We start from the raw sequence: 10286 nt of genomic DNA on the forward strand, positions 1-10286 counted from the left end.
TTAAATTATGACAGTTTTTGTTTAATATATTTAGAAAAGCTATTACTATATCCTAGTGATGTTTTCTTTTATAATTACAAAATGTACTTGGAAATGCTCTTTGCCTTGAAATCTTCTCTTCTGATAATGTAACTATACCTGCTTTGTTATGTTTGCTCTTTGTGTTTCTTTCCTTCTATTCCTTTTAATTAATGTTGTAATACCTAAAATGTTCCTTTCATAGTAATAGAGTTGGTTTTGCTTCTCTGATATGGAATGTCAGTATCTGACTTTTGAGTGCCATGTTTCAAATATTTATAATTTCTGCAAGTATCAATATAGTTGGCATAAACTAATAAATTTATAGTTTTTTCTATAAATCTATCTTTTTTCTTCCTGCCTTCACTTTCTGTTTTATTTTGGACATACCAAATACTCTGTGTGTGTGTGTGTGTGTGTGTGTGTGTGTGTGCGCGTGCGTGCGTGCGTGTGCGTGCGTGCACCTGCGCACATGTGGCACAGGTCCTTTCACAAGGCTCTCTACTACTTGAACCATGTCCTTAACTCTTTTTGCTATAGTTACTTTTTGAATAGCATCTCACCTTTTTCAGTGGACTGGAATGGTCTGTGTTCCTACTATTTATGCCTCCTGAGTAGCAGGGATCATGGACTAGGACCACACTGCCCAGCTTACCGGTTGAGTTAGGGTCTCACTAAATTTTGCCTAAGCTAGTGTTGTACCTTGATCCTCCCGATCTCTACCTCCTGAGTAGCTAAGATTATGAGTCACTACACTTGGTCAGAACATTTTCATATTTCATTTGTTTTCCTATACATATCTTCTCTCTCTCTTTAAGATATAACCATTTGTATTTGAACTAACCCACTCATCATAATCTTCTTAGAATTACCATTTTACTGATTCACTTCAAATGAAAGAAACCTATAAACTACAATTCCATTTCATTCCCTTGTTCTTTATGCCCTTTTCTAGCCCAAATCCTTTCAGCATTTGTTTGTCTGAAACTGTCTTTATTTCAGTTACTTTTGAATAGTATTTTTTGCTGGACATATAATTCTGGATTTCCAGTTCCCTCCCCATCTCCATTTTTAAATGGAATTATCCAATAATCATATCATTAATCCCTTAGCTTTTCTTCTCAAGGCTAGTACTCTACCATTTGAGCCAGAGCTCTACTTTTTTGGTGATTGATCGCAGATAAGAGTCTCACCGACTTTCCTGCCTGGGTGGCTTGAAACCATGATCTTCAGATCTCAGTCTCCTGAGTAGCTAGGCTTACAGGCATGAACCACGAGCTCTGGACACTTCCTGAGTTTTAATGGCACAAGTTCCCTGCACTGTTATTTAAGGGTTTCAGTACAAGGATCCTTTCTTGATGGTTTCTGAGGGCAAGGAAAATTTCGCTATTTTATACTACATTCTGGGACACTAGGGATGAGTCTGCATAGATCTAAGTGAACACAGAAATCATTGGGCAGACTCCAATTCTGCTTCCCTTCTGTTCCCACACTCCCAGCATGCTCTAAGCGACCCCTAGAAGAAGGAATCTGACAAGCAGAAGTCCCTTAGAAGTCATCAAAGACAATACCTTCATATCAGCAAATGGGGAAACCGAGGCCAGAGTGGGGAAACTCTGACACTAACCTAGGCAGAATGAAAGATCTTTTGAATGTTCAGGGGAGAAAGCAGGTTTCCCCATGCTTGGCTGCATTTTTGAGGCACTTGGGATTAAAAACTCCTGATATCCAGGCTGCACCCCACATAGGAACTGGGTTTGAAACACCTAAAAAAAAAAAAAAAAAGGCCAGCACAAGCTTATGTAGTATCTCTGGGAACTACAGCTCCTCTAAGACACCTTGTAATAATCTTTCCCCTGTGCCTGGCTGCCTCTGTGTGGTCCCCTGACATGGATGTGATGGATCCTTTCGCCTATATCCCAGCTATTTAGGAGACTGGAAGCAATCTCTGTGTGAGGCCAGCCCAAGCAAAAAGAAGTTTGGGAGACTCCATCTTAACCCATAGCTGTGTGCCATGTTCTGTGCCTTTCATTTCTAGCTACATAGAGAAGCACAAATAGGATTGCATCCCAGGCCTGCATGGGCATAAAGCAAGACCCATTCTGGAAAAACAACTAATGGAAAAAGAGGCTGGAGGCATGGTTCACTCAAGTAGTAAAGCATCTGCTTAGCAAGTTTGAGGCCCTGAGTTCAATCTCAGTACTAGTCAAAAAGGACCAGTGTTTTAGAAGCCAAGTGGTGACACATGCTTATAATCACAGCATTTGGGAGGCTGAGAAATTCAAGACCAATCTGATCTGCATAGTGAGACCCTGTGTTAAACAGCAACAACAAAACAAGACCATAAAAAAGGTGTCTGGAGGTGTAGCTCAGAAGTAAATCAGTTGCCTAACAGGCACATCAAGCCCGGGATTTATGCCTGTATATAAAATCCAAATGGATAACATTGCCTTTGTGTGTGGAGACTGGCTTAAGGTCAGGCTTGCCTTTCTGTAGAGCAGACACTGGTAAGGTTTGTTCTCCTGGGATGGAGATATGCCATTGAAGTTACCTCAAGCCTCACCAGCCCCTATTGCCCATCTACTTGGCTCAGGCTCTTTGCCTGTGAACTCCCCCTCTAGGTCCTTGCACTTGAAATCCCCGGGGGATAGAGAAGGTGCCAGGAAAGAGTGGACATAGGTGTGGAGGGAGAAAGGAGCTCCATCCACTCCCCAGACCCAAGGAGAACACCCAACTTCTCCAGGAAGGGGCTGTGCGCTCTTGAGTCTCCTCCCCACCATGGCTTTCTGCAAGAGCTGGGCTCCCAGGCCCCCCGCTGAGGAGGCAGCTCAGCAGGGGAGGCCAAGGCAGGGCACTGTGGGGCCTGCCTGGAGGAAACAGAAAATATTTTCCCCAGGGAAAGCCAGCACTCGCTGTTTGTTTTCATTGCTTAAATTATATGTGTTATTTTTTTTTAAGTAGTCTGTCATTATTAGTGAATGGAGAAGGCACCAGGCCTCACAATGCAACCAAAATTTTAGATATTGCTACTTAGTTATTTACAAATGAGCTTTTCATCTTTGGGAGATGCTTTGGGCATGAAGACCCAGGGGCTGGCCTTTGCCCTATTGGCTAATTACACAGGAGGAGGGCATGGCCAGGATGGCGGGCCTTGGCTGGAGGAGGGGCTTCCCAGAGCCTGAGTCTTGCCAATGCACAAGTTCACGCGAATTCACTCGAGGGGGGCTCAATACATAGATGGTGTCACTGCAAGATGCTGAGAATAGTACCAGTAACACATTCGTGCATGCATGCATCCATCACATGAGGTTTTGACCGAGTGTGGCCAATAAATACATAAGCAAACAAATACAATGAGATTTCTAAAGTGAAAACTTTAAAGACCCCGTGCACATTTCGGTGCTCAGCAGATGCTCACGAGCTCTCGGTCCCGTGTTATCCACTGTGTCATCTGCTGAGTCCTTCATTTTGTGAAAATATGCCTCCCCCCACCAAGACAAATGGTGGGCCCCCAAAGCAAGGTCAAAGTGAATGTGCTTAATTAACGTGAGGAAGTGTGGAAGCAGTGTTTCTTTTGTGGAAGTTGGGTGGCGATTTTGGAAGAGCGAACCAAACATTGGCAATACTGCACCTAAGGCCATGTCCTCTAAGCATGCCCAGCCATTCCTCCACATCTGGAACCCCGCCGCCATGCCAGGATATGGCTCATACCACCAGGAAGGTGGTAACTATGTGCCAGGCACATGTGAACTCACTAGTCACCCCACCAGGTGTGGAAACTGAGGTACAGAGAGAAACAAGACACAGACGCTTCCTGTGAGAATGAGACATGGGGGAAAAAATGGAGCAGGGATCCATGATGGAGGAGGCCTGGGAGGAGTCAGCCCCAGAGAAAACAGAGGCAGTGGGAGGAGGAGACAACTATGAAAGGCTTTGGAAGGGAACAGCCAGTACCAAGGCCCTGAGGTAGGAAGAGCTTGGAGTTAAATAGAAAAGAAATAGAAAGAAGGGAGCTGGGTCTTGGGGAATGTAGCTGTTGCTAGAGAAACTTGACTCACTCTGACCCAAGGCTTCCCAATGCACCTTGAGCCAGTCCTTGGCTGGGAACCTCAAATTCTAAGGCTATAGCTGGGCAGTCTTGCAAGATGGAAAGAATTGAACTCATGTGTTCATGGCTGGCTAAGGAGGTGTCAGGACCTCAGGTTGGGGTTCTCAAAGTAGAGAAGTAGAGTGCTTTTGTGTGTGCTCGCCAGGTCCTCCTAATGGAGCCTGGAACTCGGAATGTCTACAGAGCTGCCATGAGAACTCTACAGCAAACAGTACTGCATGGGCCAGAGTTCCTCACACAAGGCCCTGTCAGGAAGGATGGAGGTGATGCTCTCCTTCCTCTACCCAGCCCACAGCCCACTCCCAAGGCTCCGGGTGCCCTGTTCAAGGAAACATCTGAGGGGAGGCTGACTCAAATGCAAAGGCTCCTTACTTTGTGACCCATGAGCCATGGTCAGTGGTATTTTGAGATTGGAGCTAAAGACAGGAGGGGAGCTTTGAGATGATGTCACCGCTGCAAGGCTGTCTCCTTGGAAGGGAGTTGACGTGAAAGGAGCTCCACTCCAGGATGCAAGTTCTGGGAGAGGATTCTCCTTTAAAGCACTGGGGACCTTGTCAGCTAGCCATGTGGACTCAGGCATCAGGCAGACCTTTGCTCTCCTGCTTCTTGGTTGTCAGACGAAGGGACTTAGCCTCCTGCTGTCTGACTTTGCTCAGTCACAAGGGGACAATAAAGCTAGGCACTCCTGGGGATAAAACGTGCCAATACATGGAAAATACTTAGAATGCGGCATACAGCAGGCACTCAATGAATGCTGGCTTCAGGTGTCGCTCCGTTGTTATCACTAACACTGGAAGGACTGTCCATCTAGGCCGATGATGGGAGCAGACTCAGATGATCCCTGCTGGTGATTTGAGGATCCTTTGGAAGATGTACTCTAAAGCACCATTGTGACACATCTGCTGGTGGTTTGGGCCAAAATAGCAGTGCCCAGCCCTGAGGTCCCTCAGAACTCATCTGCCATCTGCCACTGAAGTGCCTTTCTCCATTCCTGGCCCATCACCCAGTCATCCTGAATCCTGATGTACTTCAGAAATGGTGTGTCTTGCAGCTGAGTGGTGTAGCTTGTATTAGATCAAAATCACTCTGAAGGAATTTGGGCCAGTGGACTGTGTTGCTTACCCCAGGAGCAATGGCCAATGGACATTTCACCTTTATTTCTGTTTGCTGAGAGCTAATGGTTAATTGTGTTTGTGTGTGTGTGTGTGTGTGTGTGTGTGTGTGTACTAGGATTTGGACTCAGGGCCTGGTCTCCATCCCTGTGCTTTTTGCTCAAGTCTAGTGCTCTTAGACCTGAGCCACAGCTCCATTTCTGGCTTTTTGGTGGTTAACTGGAGATAAGAGTCTCATAGACTTTATTACCTCAGCTGGCTTCAAACAGTTATCCTCAGGTCTCAGCCTCTTGAGTAGCAAGGATTACAGGTATGAGCCACTAGCATCCTGCCTGATAGTTCATCTAGATTGCTAACTCTACCAGATGGAAAGATGCCTAGGAGACTAGCAAAGCTCACCTCTGGGCAAGTCTGTGAGGGAAGTTACATCATGACCTAGTCAGGGATTTCATCCATGGGAGGGTTTAAAATTTAAACAGACCATTGAAAGGGAGTGGAATTGCAGTTTGCTGGTAGGGGGTTCTTGGGGGCTCTTGCTCTGACTCCTCCCTGCCTGCCCCTTCCTGTGTGTCTCTTTGCTTCCTGTCCACCATGAGGTTAAGTGGCTCCTGGACTGCCCTACCACAGTCCTGGAGGCAAAAGAGCCAGCCCACCAGAGACTGAAAACCTTTTTCCTCTCAATCACATCTCCAAGGGATCTGATACACGTGTTCAGCCTGGCATGCAGGGTGGGGCTGATGATGAAAGAGGAGGAGGACAAGGAGGATGAGGACGAAGAGATGGTCTTGAAGATGATAACGGTCATTACTGCCTTCTCCTCCTCTCCTGAACATTCCAAAGCATTAGTGTGGTTTCAGTTTAGCAGGCATGTTTTATTTCCCTGGGATACAATGCTTATATAATTGACAGTCATGTTCAAGGGCAAACGAGCAAGACCCTAGTTAATCCTAGGTGTCTGTGCCCTTAACCATGGAGTGAATTGCCTAGATGCAATCTCCCCAGTGGCAGGTAAGGGGAGGCTCCATGAAAAAGAAAGTCCCATGTGGGTATTTGCTTGGTGAGCCTAAGAGGGGACCTTAGGACTGAAGAGGCCAAGGGAGAGGCTTCTTAGTGGAGGCTGCCTCAAAGGAGAGGTCTCCTTCCTCCCCATGCACAGGCTGGCTGTGCTCTTGGCATTTCACACTCCCTCTCTGCTGTGGAGGGACAAGGCCACTCAGTTTCTACTGAAACCACTTGTCCCTCCCCTTTCCTGAATGGACTCTCCCCTGAGACCCAGGTGTTAATGAAATCAAACAAAATGAAAATGGGCAAATGATTGCAAAGCAAGTAACACCTCCGCAGGGCCATGGCTCACTAGTTTCCAATACCACCTCCTTCTGGAGGCTACCGGGGAAACCGAAGCAATTGTGTCCCGTGGGCGAAGTAGTGGAAAGAAGGGACAAAGGAGACAAGATATTGCAATCAGGGGGTCACTGACCCTGGCTTTTGTATAATTATAGAATTTCATTTCAGGCCAACTGGAGAGACGGCTGAAGTAGTTGGCAAATTAGTGACTAAAAAAAATAAAGCAATTTTTAGCATCCTCAAAAGAGTCACCTCCTGAATGGGATAGATGACGGAATAAATGGAGAAGAGTTCAGCTTGGGAAGCAGCCAATCAGTGGGATTCGAAAAACAGATATATTTTAACTCAGGATCTGAGAGGGTGTGTTCTGCCCTTCCCTAAGGTAGAGCCTGGAGTCTACTGGGGTGTCTTCAGAATGGAGGGTGCTGAGACAAAAATGTGATCCACATCCAGAATCATGTAGAGATTTCCCTTTTCTCTAAATAGTGTTTGACTTATAACTCTGACTTTACTTTGACCTGACCAAGGATCAGCTCCCTAATCTCTCTGGATCCCTTCTTTGCCCCTTTATAATAAAAATAGTGGACAGAAACCCATATACCTCAAAGACTATTCATTTCCTTCCTTTCCTTTCTTGTCTCTCTTTTTTCTTCTATACTGGTTCTGGGGCTTGAACTCAAGGCCTCAAGCTCTTAGTCAGTTTGCTTGCTCATGGTTAGTTGATGCTATACCTCTTGAGCCATGTGTCAAGCCTGGCTTTGGGCTAGTTATTTTTGGATATAGAGTCTCACAAATTTTTCTGCCATGGGTGGCTCTCAACTGCAATCCTCAGATCTCAACCTCCTGAGTAGTTGAAACCAGGATTACAGATGTGAGCTTCTGCTGCCTGACATTCCCCTAGATCATTAATAGCCTGGTATATCACAGATGACAGGTAGTCTTGCACATTAAAGTGAAATAAGAAGTTGATTGTTGTTTGTTTTCCAAACTAATTATGAAATTGGTTTTACCTACTTTTTCATAAATAGATTTAGTCCCTCACCAGTATAGATATACCTTTACTCTTTTTTCTTCTTTCTATAATGCCTGTTTCAACTGTTTCGTTGCCTTGTTCACATTTCTCTTTATTGTCCTATGTGTAAAAATTTAATTGCATACCCTTTCTGGATTTCTGGTAAGCCAAAATAACTATGAGAATGATAGGGCCTGTTACTTACTTTGATTGAAAGAAATATCTATTCCCACTAAACATGCTCATCACCATCTTTCATCAGGTGTCACTCAAACCCATGAGGTGAGCCCCTAGCCCTGCTCACACTCTGACAGCATGCCTTCTATGACCTGAGACACTATGCAGCCTTCACAGATGCAGCTCTGACTCTTCTTCAGTCTGAGTGCCCTGGCCATAAACTTCGGGATTGTCACAATTCCAAAGTGCACAACATTTGCTAACCATTTACTTCCAGGTCTAAAGTTGCTTTGATGTGAATCAAAATGAAAACTATTCCTATTGATTGGACCAGCACTCTCTGAGGTCTGGCTTTGTTCAACCTGAGGTGTCAAGTTTTGGGGGAAAATACTGACCTTGTATAAAGAGAATCATAAGAACCAGCAGGTCCTGTCAGTGTGTGCTTGCAAATTTTTGGCGTTGCTTTCTTGATCTGTTGTGTGGGTCATGATGATGCCCTTGTGGTGCTTCTGGGCTGATGATATTCCCTCTCTTGCACCAAGAATTTCACCCATCCTGACAGCATCTTGTTCATGTGTCCTCTAAAGGAGGAATTCAAGCATATGTGAAGTTTAATCCATGAAAGAGACAAAGTAAAATTTGAGATAAGTAGGGTGATTCTGTCAAGCCCTAGGGCTCCTTGGAACAACTGTCTGTTTGTCTATCTATTGATCTATCTATTGTGGTACCAGGGATTGAACTCAGGGCTTCACGCTTTTAAGGTAGATGCTATACCACGTGAACCAATCCTTCAGCATTTCTTAGGCTTGGTTATTTTCCAGGCTAGGTTTGGTTGTGATCTTTCTACTATGCTTGCCCATGATGCTGGGAATGACAGCCGTGAGCCACTGTGCTCAGCCATTGGTTAATATTGATCCCATAAAAGTTTTTGCCCTTGCTGATTTCAAATCATGATCCCCCATCTCCCAAGCATCTAAGTTTTGCCTTCCTAGAAGCTAGGAAGGTGGAGATAAGTGCTAAGGTCTTTCTTCCTCTCATTTGTGACCAGGTCAGATAAAAATGGAGCATTGTAGTCATTTCTCTGGCAAATGTGGGGCTGAAGTCTTTAAAGCGAATCCTTCCAGGCAGCACAGTCTCTGTGGGACCCTGGAGCAAGGTACTTCTTTCTTTACCTGACTACCAGGTAAGAAATCCCTGGTGCTCTGATTTCAGTGATGGAAGACAAAACTCATGTTTTCTTTTGGGAGTGCTGAAGACATGGCTATAAGATGTGCAAGAAGAAGATGGCTGGGCTTTGTTCTGAGAACCAGTCCTTCACGGAAGTCAGATGATCGGAGAAAGGTAGCTGACTGTACCACCTCAGTTCAAGCTGCCTACCGCTTCCTTCTTCTCACCTAGCCCAGTTCCTCATGGACTTTCTCCAGGGAAGCACAGCCCGGAGACTCTGAGTACACATGTGCAGATCAGGCACATACCCACCTTGGTGTAGCACACCTTGCACCAACCTTTTCACAGCGAGCACCTGTGACCTGCTTTCTAGGGCTAATGAGGTGGCGCAGGGTGACAATGCGATTTGACACTCTGACAGGAGACCTCAACAAAGATGGATAGAGGTTAATGGATAAATGCATCTTTGTCTACAGATGGGACATGAGACAGAGAGACAGAAAGAAAAGGAGGAGTGAAAGGAAGAGGAGGAGAGAAAGAGACAGAGACAGAGACAGACAGACAGACAGACAGACACACACACGCACACACACACACACACACACACACAGATGCTTATATTATCTGGCAGTGTAGGGGGCTGTGTCCTGTCCTGTTTTCTATAGAATATTGTATGAGACTTCAGTTAGAATGAAAGGCCCCAATTACCAGCTTGTTTCAAATGTGTAAGGTCCACACTCTTGCTCTGAGATCCAATGATGCTAATCCTGGACATATGCCTCCTGGACATACATCCAACAGTGATACCTCCTTCCTGCATTCAGACTGACACCAGAGTGTTTATAGCACAGCATTATTCATAAGATCACAAAACTAGAAAGACACTGATGTCTACACAGTGAAATCAATAATCTTACAGTGACATAATCATGCAGTGGACTGTTATACAGCCCTGCAAATATGTGAATCCTAAGTTCATATAATAACATGAATGAATCTCACAAACATGAGGTTGAGCCAGAGAAGCCAGACACAGGGCTGAGATCTGAGGGTGGTGGTTCAAAGCCAACCTGGTGGGAAAAATCTGTGAGACTCTTATCTCCAGTTAACCACCCAAAGCTGGAAGTGGAGCTATGGCTAAAGTGGTAGATCACTAACTTTGAGAGAAAAGGCCAAGTGAGAGTACAAGGAACTGGGTTCAAACCCTAGTACCAGTACAAACAAACAGACAGACAGACACCTGCCAACTTAGAGATCTATGCCTAAAAAGCTTTTGTTCAAAGGAAGAAGATACAGATTTCTGGACAGAGGCCAATGGTCTGCATAGGAGACCCACAGGTTCATCTAG

The sequence above is a fragment of the Dipodomys ordii genome, unplaced genomic scaffold, assembly GCF_000151885.1.
Source record: "Dipodomys ordii isolate 6190 unplaced genomic scaffold, Dord_2.0 Scaffold362, whole genome shotgun sequence".
Lineage (NCBI taxonomy): Eukaryota > Metazoa > Chordata > Mammalia > Rodentia > Heteromyidae > Dipodomys > Dipodomys ordii.